General features: G+C 41.6%; 1 pseudogene; it reads left to right on the forward strand.

The window, feature by feature from the left end:
* The first annotated feature begins 231 nt into the window (after positions 1-231).
* On the forward strand, positions 232-401 carry LOC132228821 (U2 spliceosomal RNA; annotated as a pseudogene).
* Positions 402-12,299: the final 11,898 nt, after the last annotated feature.

The following is a 12,299-nucleotide window of genomic DNA, read 5'->3' on the forward strand; positions in this document are numbered from 1 at the left end:
AGACAAATGTCCTGGACCAATGGCCTCACAGGTAAATTTTACCAAACATTCAAAAAGAACAAACACCAATCTTTCTCAAACTGTTCCAAAGAATTCAAAGAAAGGAAAGACTCCAAAGCTCATTATATGAGGCCAGTGTTATCTTAATCCAAAAACCAAATAAAGACACTACAAAGAAATAAAATTATAGCCCAGTATCTGTGATGAACAGAGATGCTAAAATCCTGAACCATCGCTTCTTGGCCTTTTGGCTAAGATCAAGTGTAAAATCCTGAACCAGATGTCTCCAAACTGAATTTGGCAATACATTAAAAAGATTACACACCATGATCAAGTTGGATTTATCCAGGGATGAAAGTTTGGCATAATATTTGCAAATCAATAAATGTGATAAACCACATAAACAAAATAAAGGACAAATACCACATGATGATATCAATAAATGCAAAAAAAAAGGATTTGATAAAATTCAGTACCCATTTATGATAAAAGGCTTAACACAGTGGTACTAGATGAATGATACCTCAGTTAATAAAAGCCATATATGACAAACTCACCAACAGCAGATTCAACAGGCAAAAAATAAAAAGTGTTTCCCATAAGATTAGTAACAAGACAGAGATATCCACTTTCACCATCCTTATTCAATATAGTACTGGAAGTTTTAGTACCAGCAATCACAAATCAAAGAGAAATAAAAGGCATCCAAATTGGAAAGGAAGAAGTAAAATAGCCATTATTTGTAGATGATGCGATACTGTGTATAAATAGCCATAAAGACTCTACCAATGATTATTAGAATTGACAAATAAATTCAGTAAGTAGCAGGATACAAAATAAATATTCAGAAATGGTGCCATTATTATAAATCAATAATGAACTATCAGAAAGAGAAACTAAAGACAGACTCATTTATAATTGCATCAAAAAATAAGGTTCCTAGGAATTTAAGCATGTAGGTAAAAGACCTGCATTTGGAAAGTTATAAGATAGTGAAGAAATAAATTAAGGAAGATACATAAAAGTGGAAGCATATACTGTGCTGATAGATGAGAAAAATTAAGATAATTAAATGTCCATACTACCCAAAGCAATCTAAATATTGAATGCAATTTCTATCAATATACCAATGGCATATTTCACAGGACTAGAACAAATATTCCAAACAGTTATATGTAACCACAGAAGACCTTGAATAGCCTTAGCAATCTTGAGAAAGAAGAACAAAGTTAAAAGTATCATGTTGCCTAATACCAAACTATAATACAAGGCCATAGTAAGCAAAACAACAAGGTACTGGCACATAAAAAGAGTCATATAGTCAATGGAATAGAATGAAGAGCCTTAGAATCATCCCAGGGGGAAAATATTAGCATCTACTTTAACTCTTAGATATGCCTTTCTGGTGGTCCATGCCCATGGGGCAATATGGAAAGAAACAGGGCTCTTAACCTTGAGGAATAAGTACATCAAACATGCAAAAGAGATTTTTAAATTTCTAGAGGCAGTAAATCTACCAAACCAGATTGCCATGATGTACTTCCCAGAAAACCAGAAGAATGGTTCCCAAACAAGCCAGGGAAACCAAACTGCCAATAAAGCAGCAATCCATGCTGCCTCAGGGCCAACACTTCTTGGGACTTTAATTCCTCACCTGAACTTTTCATAACTTAAACCTCAGTATGCAGAATGAAATGATTAACAGGCCCATGAATGTGGATTCTCTACCACTGACCCTAGTTCTATATGGAAGATCAAAATTCATGGTAAGATCTTACTCCCTGCCCTAACTGGTTTGGCTCAGTGGATAGAGCATCAGCCTACAGATTGAAAGGTCCCAGGTTTGATTCTGGTCAGGGGTATGTTTCCTTGGTTGCGGGCACATCCCCAGTAGGAGGTATGCAGGAGGCAGCCGGTGGATGTTTCTCTCTCATTGATGTTTCTAACTCTCTTTCCTCTCCCTTCCTCTCTGTAAAAAAAAAGTCAATAAAATATATTTTAAAAAAATCTTACCCCCTGAAGCTCTTGTATATCTCATTCTCAAACACCTACATGAAGGAACCCATTTTGGAAGGGATGCTTGGACCACATCAGGCCACATTTGAAGGAATCTCATTTACAAAGGACCAACCAAAATATTACCCAAGCCTGTCAAATACACATAAACAACAATCCTAAGACAGAACATGCCCCAAAAGGAAAGGAGTACAATATAAAGGGTTATGCCTACTTGAGGACTGGCAAGTTGACTTTACACAGATGACCAAAACCATAAGAAATTTTAAATTTTCTTAAGTTTTTGTAGACATATTTTCTGGATAGGTAGAGTCATACCCCACTAGAACTGAGATAGCAAACTGAGGTAGCAAAACCTCTACTCAAAGAGGTAGCATTCAAAGAGTCCTTATAGCATTCAAAGAGTCAGTGGACCATTGTTCACTTCAGAAATCTCCCAGAAGATAGTACAGGCACTATAGATTCAGTGGAAACTACATACATCCTGGAGACCATCTACAGGAAAGACAGATAAAATGAACTGCACAATAAATAAACCTGGTGAAAATATGCCAGGAAACACATCTGAAATGGGACCAGGAACTCCCTATTGCCTTGCTCCAAATTAGGACAGTGCCCCAATGTGGGCTTAAATTAAGCCCTTTTGAAATAGTTTATGGGAGATACTTCCAAGTTTCTGTTTTAGGAATACCCTTTTAGATTTAGAACATGAATCAAAAATCAAACAATATGTACAATATCTAGGGCAAACATGAACAATTTTGCACAAGTTTGCTCATTGCAGGTCCATCTACCCATCTGATGAGCTCTTACACCTATTTCAACTGGGAGACTGATCTTACTAAAGACCTGGAAGACTCAAGGTCCTGAACAGCACATCAGTTAGCTGAGCAATGGACCAGTCCCTTTGATGTCCTGCTGACAACACATGCTTACCTAAAGCACTTGGAAATCAAACCTTGGATCCACCACACATGGATAAAGCTGGTGCCACTTGAAGAGGACTCAGATCTTGCTGCTGTTATTGATACTGCAAGGGAAAGCTGGACCTGCACTATTAAAGGAAGTTTAAAATTCCTTGTTTGGAAAGGTACAATGCCTCCCAAAACCAAGTGACAATGTTACTATTTTTTTATTCTGCATTTCCCAGACAGTGGCTTCTTCAGCAAACATCCCAGTTGGGTGTGCCACACAAAGCCCCACTCAGGTTTAGACAATAGGAATTCTTTAGTCTCTCCAGTTTCTAATTTCACTACAATTTCCCCTTCACTACTAGGCATACCCCTCACTAAACAATTGGTTGTTTGTCTGCACAATAGGTCTTACTTTAGAAGCCAACTGGCAACACCATCTCTTGAAATAAAATAAAATTTAAAAAGCAGTTTACCAGCTTCACTTGTTCAGCAGTGCCATCCTCTAGAGTCCAGTGGTTCTCAACCTTCCTAATGCTGCAACCCTTTAATACAGTTCCTCATGTTGTGGTGACCCCCAACCATAATATTATTTTCGTTGCTATTTCATAACTATAATTTTGCTACTGTTATGAGTCATAATGTAAATGTCTGATATGCAGGATGTATTTTCATTGTCCACGACCCACAGGTTGAGAACAGCTGCTAGACACTGCATATACTGCCTTCTGAAGACAGCAATCCTCCTCCTGCATATAAAGGCTTTCTTCCATTCTTGACCCCTTTCTTCTTGTATTAGGTAGTAAAAAAACTCTGTACCCAGGGACTGGTAAGCAGGAAGAAACTACAGAAGATGAGACCTTCATTCATTTGCCCTTGTAAGATTACAAGAGTCAGGAGTTTTGAAGTGAGGAGTTGTTACCATAGAACAGGGAAGTCTCCCCCATTGGCTAAGGTGCAGGGGATCAGGGGAGGTGGGGAACGGGGGTTCCTTAAACTGAGTGTGCCAAAAGCTAGAAATATGCATGGATAAGGCCTGAGCATACCAAAAGCTACAAAGATAATTGAATAGAGAAAAAAAGAAGCCTTCCCCTCCCTATCATTCTAAGAAGGTAAGCTTGAGCAGGAAGATAGATTTGTCTTTGTGATAGGAATCCACCATTCTCTCAGGTCATATGGCTTCTGAAGAAAGTTGCTTTCTTTTTGAACTAGTACTTGCCTCAGGACTTTGGCTTTCATTGTAGCAGGTAATCAAACCTCCATTTTTTGTTTTTTTGTTTGTTTGGTTGTTTACACTATTTCAAATCTCTAGTTTTAGAAGGAATTTCAAAAGCAATTAAACAACTAAATCAAAGTATCCTGTGGATGTATTTACCATATTTTACAGTCATTCACTGCCAGTTATTTCCCCTAAAGATATTCTCCACTTGTGTACAAGGAGAATGTACTAAGATGTTTATCACAGAATTGTAATCATGTAAAATTGAATAATGTATAAATGTCCTTCAATAAGTGAATTCATAAATAATTTGGTATACTTCTACAATTAAATAAAACACAGTAGCTAAAAGAAATGAACTGAATCTATATGTGTTATCAACAGTTGAGTGAAAGAATCAAGTTGCATAACAATATGTATTCTAAACATATATTATGTAGTATGTTTTTACTTTTTAAATAATGTATTTATCTCTGTTTTGATCCCTTATGAATGAACACATATTTTTAGTACATTCTGGGTAAACTCAATGACTTCACATTTAAATCCAGTAACTTCAGTTTTTCTCCATGTGATAGAATTGGGAAACACATTTAACCACTTGTTGTCATCTGTAAATTTCTCATCTCTAGAGATGTACCTTGTCCTCTATATTCCCATCCCTTGAATAGTCAGTTTTCTGATTAGGCTCTGGTTCACACATTCTAGTGCTCTTGCCTAACCAGAAAGTCCTTAAGTCCACTAGTCCCTGGTGCCAGGGAGGTAGGAAAATTTGGCTGCTTCCCACATCACTCCAGAACTGCAAGTGTCCTAGTCAGGTAACAGCAGGCGCTCCTGTTTTTGTCCCATGTGCTCCCTCCCAACCTCTCTCCTCTACATTAGGGGAATTTTTAGAACCTAGCTTGCTTCTTTAGACCTTTTCCAAGAAGATAACACAGGTCCTTTCTACACCATAGCCCCAAATTCCTCTGAAGCTTGTAATTAACTCTCTTCTTTTAGTAGACATGAGGGAGAAATTGAAGGCATAGAGGATCTTGCATCGAACATATTTATCTTTTCTTTCAACTTTTTTAAAGAATGAATAGCAGTACTATATGACTGTACTGGGCTGCATATCTGGCACTTCGGCCAGATGGGGCGCGCTGTGCTGTCTGTTCCTAAAACACATAGATAGGAAGATAATGATGCTATACTGGGTCTGGAACTAATTGTGTAAACAAGGCTTTGTAATTTTGTGGTTTTTGCAAATAAAAATGCTGTACCTCTGGCAGTCAGGGCTGCAGTTCAGCCTTTGCTTTGGCAGGGTTCTGTGACTGTGGTCAGCTGGCCAGCTTAATAAAGGCTCTTAAATTTAAATTCTGAGTTGGTGGTCTATCTCGCTGAAGTGAACCTATAACATTTGGAGGCCACAGGGAGATACCCTGTGGTGAGAGGGACCCCTTATTTAGGGTAGGAGGCTCTCCCCCAGTAGGGGTGAGAGGGACCCCCTATTTAAGGCAGGAGGCTCTCCCCCATTTATCACTGGGCATGCAGCGAGATACCCCACATCCCTGTGGGGAACGACTACCAAGGAGGCCTCCAGTCCACCCAAAAACTTTCAATTCGGAAACCGAGCCACCTGGACTCTCGAGAGAGGTAAGGACTGGTTGTTAAACAGGAATTGGGACATCCCACGGAAGGACCTATACGGAGGGCTGGACGCAGCGGTACTCCTGGTCCTGACCCGGGGCCATGACGGTGACCGGGGTCCTGGTTTGTGTGGCTCTAGGCTGCACCAGGTTTGTCTGTCTAGTATTTGTCTGTCTGGTATTTGTTGTTTGGTGTTTGTTGTCAAAATGGGACAGTTGTCGTCTGCTTCTGTGTGCTCCGCGCTGCAAAGTTTTTTGAAGAATTTTCAGGACTTCAAGGAGTGAGCTGCAGGTTCCCGGCAACCTTAGGTTCATTTGGCTGATTTGTTTTGTCTTTGTTGTCTTTGTCTTTGTCAAATGGGATAGGGTCAGTCATCTTCCTCGACCCCCTATCAGTTAGGCCCACTCCGGGTGAGTGGAAGGGGAGCTTGATCACCTCCTGGGAAGCTATAGAGCTCCCTCAGGAATTGGGAAATTGTTAGGAATTGGATGGATTGTTTAAACTCTGAATGAATGTCTGGTGAAAGTGTGAGTGTGGAGGGAGGGGGCCTGCCCTCTCCTCTCCTTTGTGTGGCTCCACGACTTCTGTTACAGAGTCTGAGTGGGCCCCAACCTGCGGTTCTGTGATTCGTCATATGGCATAACGTTGACTCACCCCCACGTGGAGGTGACCAGACCTGGGGTTTATACGAGTGCACCTTAGCTAAGACGAATCTAAGCTCCCAAGGGACGCGGCCAGGCAGGCATCTGAGTGAGGATCTGTGAAAACAGTTCACCACCCTCCCTTGTCTGTCTCTCGTCACCGATCATCATGGGGTCGGGACAAAGTTTGTTTGTGTGGGACTAGCCAATTTACTACAGAGAAGGGGGACTGGATATAGCTCCATCCTGGGCTAGTCTACTAAGAAAGTGTAAATCATTACTGGTCTGTGGGAAGTGAAAGTTACTTTGATTTATTCTACTCTTCTGTTGATATGCTTGGCTGAACGTTTGGGCTGGACCCCGAAATAGTCTGCAAAATCTCTTAGCAGCTGCGAGAATTATTTTTTCTCAGAGTCTTTTGCTCACTATTAAAGGGGAATCGGCCCACTTAGTTAATATAAATTTCTGTCTATCAGTTGCTCTTACCTGGGTTGTAAATTCGCTGTATTAAATTGAAATTTTGAAGTTCTAGGATAGATTTAAAGGCTAAAATAAAGGCTGGCTAGGTTTCAAGATTGCTTGGTTCTGAGACTGCTTATAAAAGAAGGGGGGGGGGGCAAGAGAGAAGTCTTTTCAAGTTAACTATTTGCTTAGCAAGTTAACAAAGTAGGAAATTTCAAAGAACTTGTTATTTATGGTTTTCTTATCTCTTTGGTGGACACAAAAGGCTTACAGTTCCACAGGGAGGAGAGATTTACTGGCCCTAACCCTGCCTGTGACATGTTTTGTTTGACTTGCTGTTTTCAATTATTTATTAGAATCCTCATAGAGGACGTAACCTGTCCCTTCCTCCCTCATCCTGATTTTGAAAGTATCTGTGACTGGATTTCAGATGGTTTCCAGGCTTTCTGTCTGCAAAAAACCTCTCTATGCACCCGTTATCTTTCCAGGCCGACTAAGAGTCATGTTTCCCCACAGGTCGGACCCCAGACTCTGGGAGGGAGGGCTACTATAGGAGCAGTCTGAGGTTTTCTTCGAAACTCCCATTGTTTAAAGGGAGACAAGCAACTGGACTGGGGGTTGGGGGTATTGGTCGGAGAGATCAAGAGTAAAGGGAAAAAAAAATCTGTGAGGGAAAACAACCGGTCTGGGCTGAGAGAAGGGGCGCGGGGGTGTTAGCAGTTATGTTACTGGCTGCAGACTGCTAGCAGGTGCCTTATCAACAAACTTCAAGGTCACAAGTTTTTTTGTGAGCACCAATGATGAATGTTCACTTTTAGTAATCATTAAAAGATTTAGGTTTCTAAGAATAAAGAATTCTAATACATTAAAAACAAAACAAACTAAACTCCCAGGAGAAAAGCGGAGGAGAAACAGAGCTGAAGTCTGCAGGCACCCTCGTGATTTAGAACTGTTTGTTAGGCAGACTCAGCCCCTGAGAGCCAGGTCAAATAAGGGGGGCTGGATGCCTGAGCTGCCTGCTGCGGCCCTGAAAGAAGAAGCAGCAGCAAGAGAAGTAGGGAGAGCTGCGGACAGAGCTAGCAAAAGCTCCCTGTTTGCAAATGTACTGAAAGGGTTCAGTACCTGTTGCTGCTGGAAAAGGAGGGGCTGATATCCTCTTCCAGTGCACTCCCTTGGAAGAGGCCTGATTGCTGCTCTTCCACAAAGGGAACTGGTGGGAAGGCAGAAAAAGCAGGGCCCTGTAACTGATAAACAGGGTTAACAAAAGGGCACTCTCCCTAGACCTGGGAGCCATCAGGACTTTGAAATTCTCCAAGAGAGGAGGAGTCTGACTCAGAGACTGGCCAAAACCTCATTGGGCTAGGAGAACCGGAGGCTGCATATTGAACTTATAGATTGCAGTTTGCTAGGCAGAGGTCCAAGCCCAGTTGTATAGGGGTTAAGCTGCCCGTGTACAGCAAAACAACTTCTCCTGTGCCAGAATACATTTTAAAGAAATTGTACAGACTGTGTTTATAGCTAAAAAGAACTGGCCACAATGCACAGCCCTGACAGTGGCCCGCAGAACTGTATAATAGACTTAGATGGTGCCTGCATCTTCATGGACATGGCTCCAGAGAAACAAGGACAATTTTGCCTTAAATAGAAAGGTCAAGAGTAGACTTTAGTCACCTCCCTAAAATGTCTGTATAGCCCTACCATATCTCATGTTTAGTAGCAGAAGATTTAGCTGCCTAAAGCGGCCATGGTACTAATATTATGTTTCATTGTATTAATATGTTGTATTAACCTTTAATTCTCTTACAGGTTTGAATGTAGCTATAACTGACAGCAGCTGCTGTAGACTGGTGATGGTCTACAGTCCTTAGTAGTCTTTTGGAGTAACTGACAAGTGTCCAGTCTCCCACACTGAGGGACATTGTGATAGCTATGTGTTAGCTGTCCTGGAAGGAGGCTATGTGGGATGAACCCCAAAAGTAAAGGGTGTCTAGCTGCTAAGAGGGCAGGTGCCCAACTGGGCAAAGAAGAATACCTATCAGGTTTTGGTCTCTATTGAGAGACAGTTGACAGTTGGCAAGCCTGTGTACTGTCTTGCGGGCCTGGGTGACCATGCCCATGTCAGGGGTGGTACAAACCTCGGCTGTAGAGAGCTGGAATAGAAGGTCTGAGGCATGGTTATGCATTTTTAAAGGACATAGAAAGAAGGTTTAAAGACTAATTTGAAAGTATGAAATTTAGAAAATTTGTGTATGTGATAAGAAGGAGAAGAGAAATGTTGAAAGGAAATTAATCAAATGGTACAGGTCAGTAAGCCAGAGAGAGTAAATAATTTTCAAAGTACTTAGGGGAGACTGATAAAAGAAATACAACAGTTACTGTTTTTTTATAACTCTGGAGAGTCCATAAAAAGGACTGGCAAGGAAAATCAGAAGATCTTTTTTTTTTTATTGCTTAAAGTATCACAAAGGGTATTACATATGTATCCATTTTATCCCCCCGCCCTAGACAGTCCCCTAGCCTCCCCTATCACCCAGTGTCTTATGTCCATTGGTTATGCTTATATGCATGCATACAAGTCCTTTAGTTGATCTCTTACCCCCCTACCTCCTGCCCCCCAACCCTCCCCGGCCTTCCCGCTGCAGTTTGACAATCTGTTTGAGGCAGCTCTGCCTCTGTATCTATTAGTGTTCAAAAGTTTATAATGGTCTCTATTGTCCATGAATGAGTGAGATCATGTGGTATTTTTCCTTTATTGACTGGCTTATTTCACTTAGCATAATGCTCTCCAGTTCCATCCATGACGTTGCAAATGGTAAGAGTTCCTTCCTTTTTACAGCAGCATAGTATTCCATCGTGTAGATGTACCACAGTTTTCTAATCCATTCATCTACTGATGGGCACTTAGGCTGTTTCCAGATCTTAGCTATGGTGAATTGTGCTGCTATGAACATAGGGGTGCATATATCCTTTCTGATTGGTGTTTCTGGTTTCTTGGGATATATTCCTAGAAGTGGGATCACAGGGTCAAATGGGAGTTCCATTTTCAGTTTTTCACGGAAACTCCATACTGTCTTCCATAGTGGCTGCACCAGTCTGCATTCCCACCAGCAGTGCACAAGTGTTCCTTTTTCTCCACATCCTCTCCAGCACTTGTCGTTTGTTGATTTGTTGATGATAGCCAGTCTGACCGGTGTGAGATGGTACCTCATTGCTGTTTTGAAAATCAGAAGATCTTAAGGCAGGTCAGTGGCTTTTTCTCCTTATATAATTCCTCTGAAATTTGGCAATGCTAAATAAGTCATGGCAATACATTTCTTTGCATAAATTCAATAAGACCAGTTTCCAATAGTGGACTCGAAACTTTGACTGGAGTATCATGTCTTAAAGAGCCCTGCCTGAGCTCTAATGACTTAAAGCCAATAAGAGTGTCATGGAGAAAGCCTGGTATCTTGCTTGGCAGCCCTGAAAATAGCTGGCGCTGGAGCGTCAGGCCCATGCCCTACCATCACTGGCGGTTGGTCAGAGTAGAAGGGGAGCATGGAACACCCATGCACTCTGGGCTGCGATGAGTAGGAGGGCTGCTGAGATGGGCCTTAAAGCAAGCACAATGGGCAGCAGATACTGCAGGCAGGCCTTATGGCAGCTGGATGGCTTGACTTCCTGGCCCTATGGGGCACATTGAGATTCAATCATGAGATTCCAGCAAAGGTAGTCGGTTACCATTCTTGTTGTGTTTATGCAAACAATCAGGCCAAATTGAATACAGTAAATAAATTAGTATTTTAATAAACGGAGTGATAATTTCAAGGAGAAAAACTTTATTTCAATGGAGGTTATTAAAACTAAAATGTTTTCTTTCCCTCCCACCAGACCATTTGTTACAGTTTGTCTCTGCCAGGTCACAAGCCCACCTCCTTCTATGCTCAGGACTCATTGTCCCTCTGACAGACAGCAAGGATCTCTTGGCTCTGAGAGAAACTTCTGACCCTCCTCAGCATGAAGCAGTTACAGAAGAAAATTCAACGCCCATTTTCCATGAAAGAATTCAGAGCCAGGATCCTTGAGGTAATATAGTAGGCAGTTAGACAGACATGAGCAGAGCAAGGATGATAGGCCGATTGGCACTACCAGATGTAACTAAGTCTTTCCACCTCTATGTAAGACAAGGGGACTCCCCAGAAGCAAGAGGGAACTAGGCTGCAGATAAAGCAGTCCAGGAGGCTGCCCTAAAACCAGTGGGGCCTTTACAGATTCTAGTGACTCTTCCAGATGCTGAACTACTCATCTCACCAGTTTACTCAAGTTCTTTCAGGCTTTACAGTCTACTCAGAAAGCAGACCAGAAGCACGTCAGAGATGATCTGCCTGTATCCAGTTCGTCCCTTCCAACCTGGTGTCTCTGTTTGGGTAAAGAAATTTGCCACCCAAGGGCTGACTTCTACCTGGAAAGGACCACCCCCACGGCAGTCAAGGTCGACGGGATCCTGATGTGGCTTCATCACACCTGGCTTAAGACAGCCCAGGCAAAATAGAGAGTTCAGGACTCTTCGGACCCTCTGAAGATTACTCCAGGCCCTTATCTTATAAACAGGCCCACTGACATTATTTGGCAAAGAATTAATTCTATCAAGCTTATAGTCCTCAGGGGTCCCTCCCCAACAATGACCCAAAAGAGTCAATGATTTGACTCATGTACATAAAACCAGTGGGGAATGTACTGGGCTGCATATCTGGCACTTTGGCCAGATGGGGCGCGCTGTGCTGTCTGTTCCTAAAACACATAGATAGGAAGGTAATGATGCTATACTGGGTCTGGAACTAATTGTGTAAACAAGGCTTTGTAATTTTGTGGTTTTTGCAAATAAAAATGCTGTACCTCTGGCAGTCAGGGCTGCAGTTCAGCCTTTGCTTCGGCATGGTGCTGTGACTGTGATCAGCTGGCCAGCTTAATAAAGGCTCTTAAATTTAAATTCTGAGTCGGTGGTCTATCTCGCTGAAGTGAACCCATAACATGATGTCTAGGGATACATACACTGCAGTCATAAAAGTAGTCTGAAAAAGACAAATTCAAATTTGAATTAAAGTTACCTCTGATAAGAGAAATAACAGGATAGCAGAAGGCTGCAACTCTACTGGTAATCTTACTTATTTTAAAATATGAACCAAATATGACAAAATGTTAAGGCATCATAGAGTTTGGTGTCCATTATGTGATTCCCTGCAATTACTGCATGTTTGTAACATTTTATAATAAAATTGTTTTTTAAAATAATAATAAAGAGCTACCAATTTTATTCAGAAGGTAGTTATTAATACATGCAAACTTAAACCATTTAAAAGCCAAGTGACACTAATAGGCAATCCCTTAGAGCTCTCACATGATGCGGGAAGCCACCACTTTCCAATACTGTCATGAGTGTGC

The sequence above is a fragment of the Myotis daubentonii genome, chromosome 2 (assembly GCF_963259705.1).
Source record: "Myotis daubentonii chromosome 2, mMyoDau2.1, whole genome shotgun sequence".
Classification (NCBI taxonomy): domain Eukaryota; kingdom Metazoa; phylum Chordata; class Mammalia; order Chiroptera; family Vespertilionidae; genus Myotis; species Myotis daubentonii.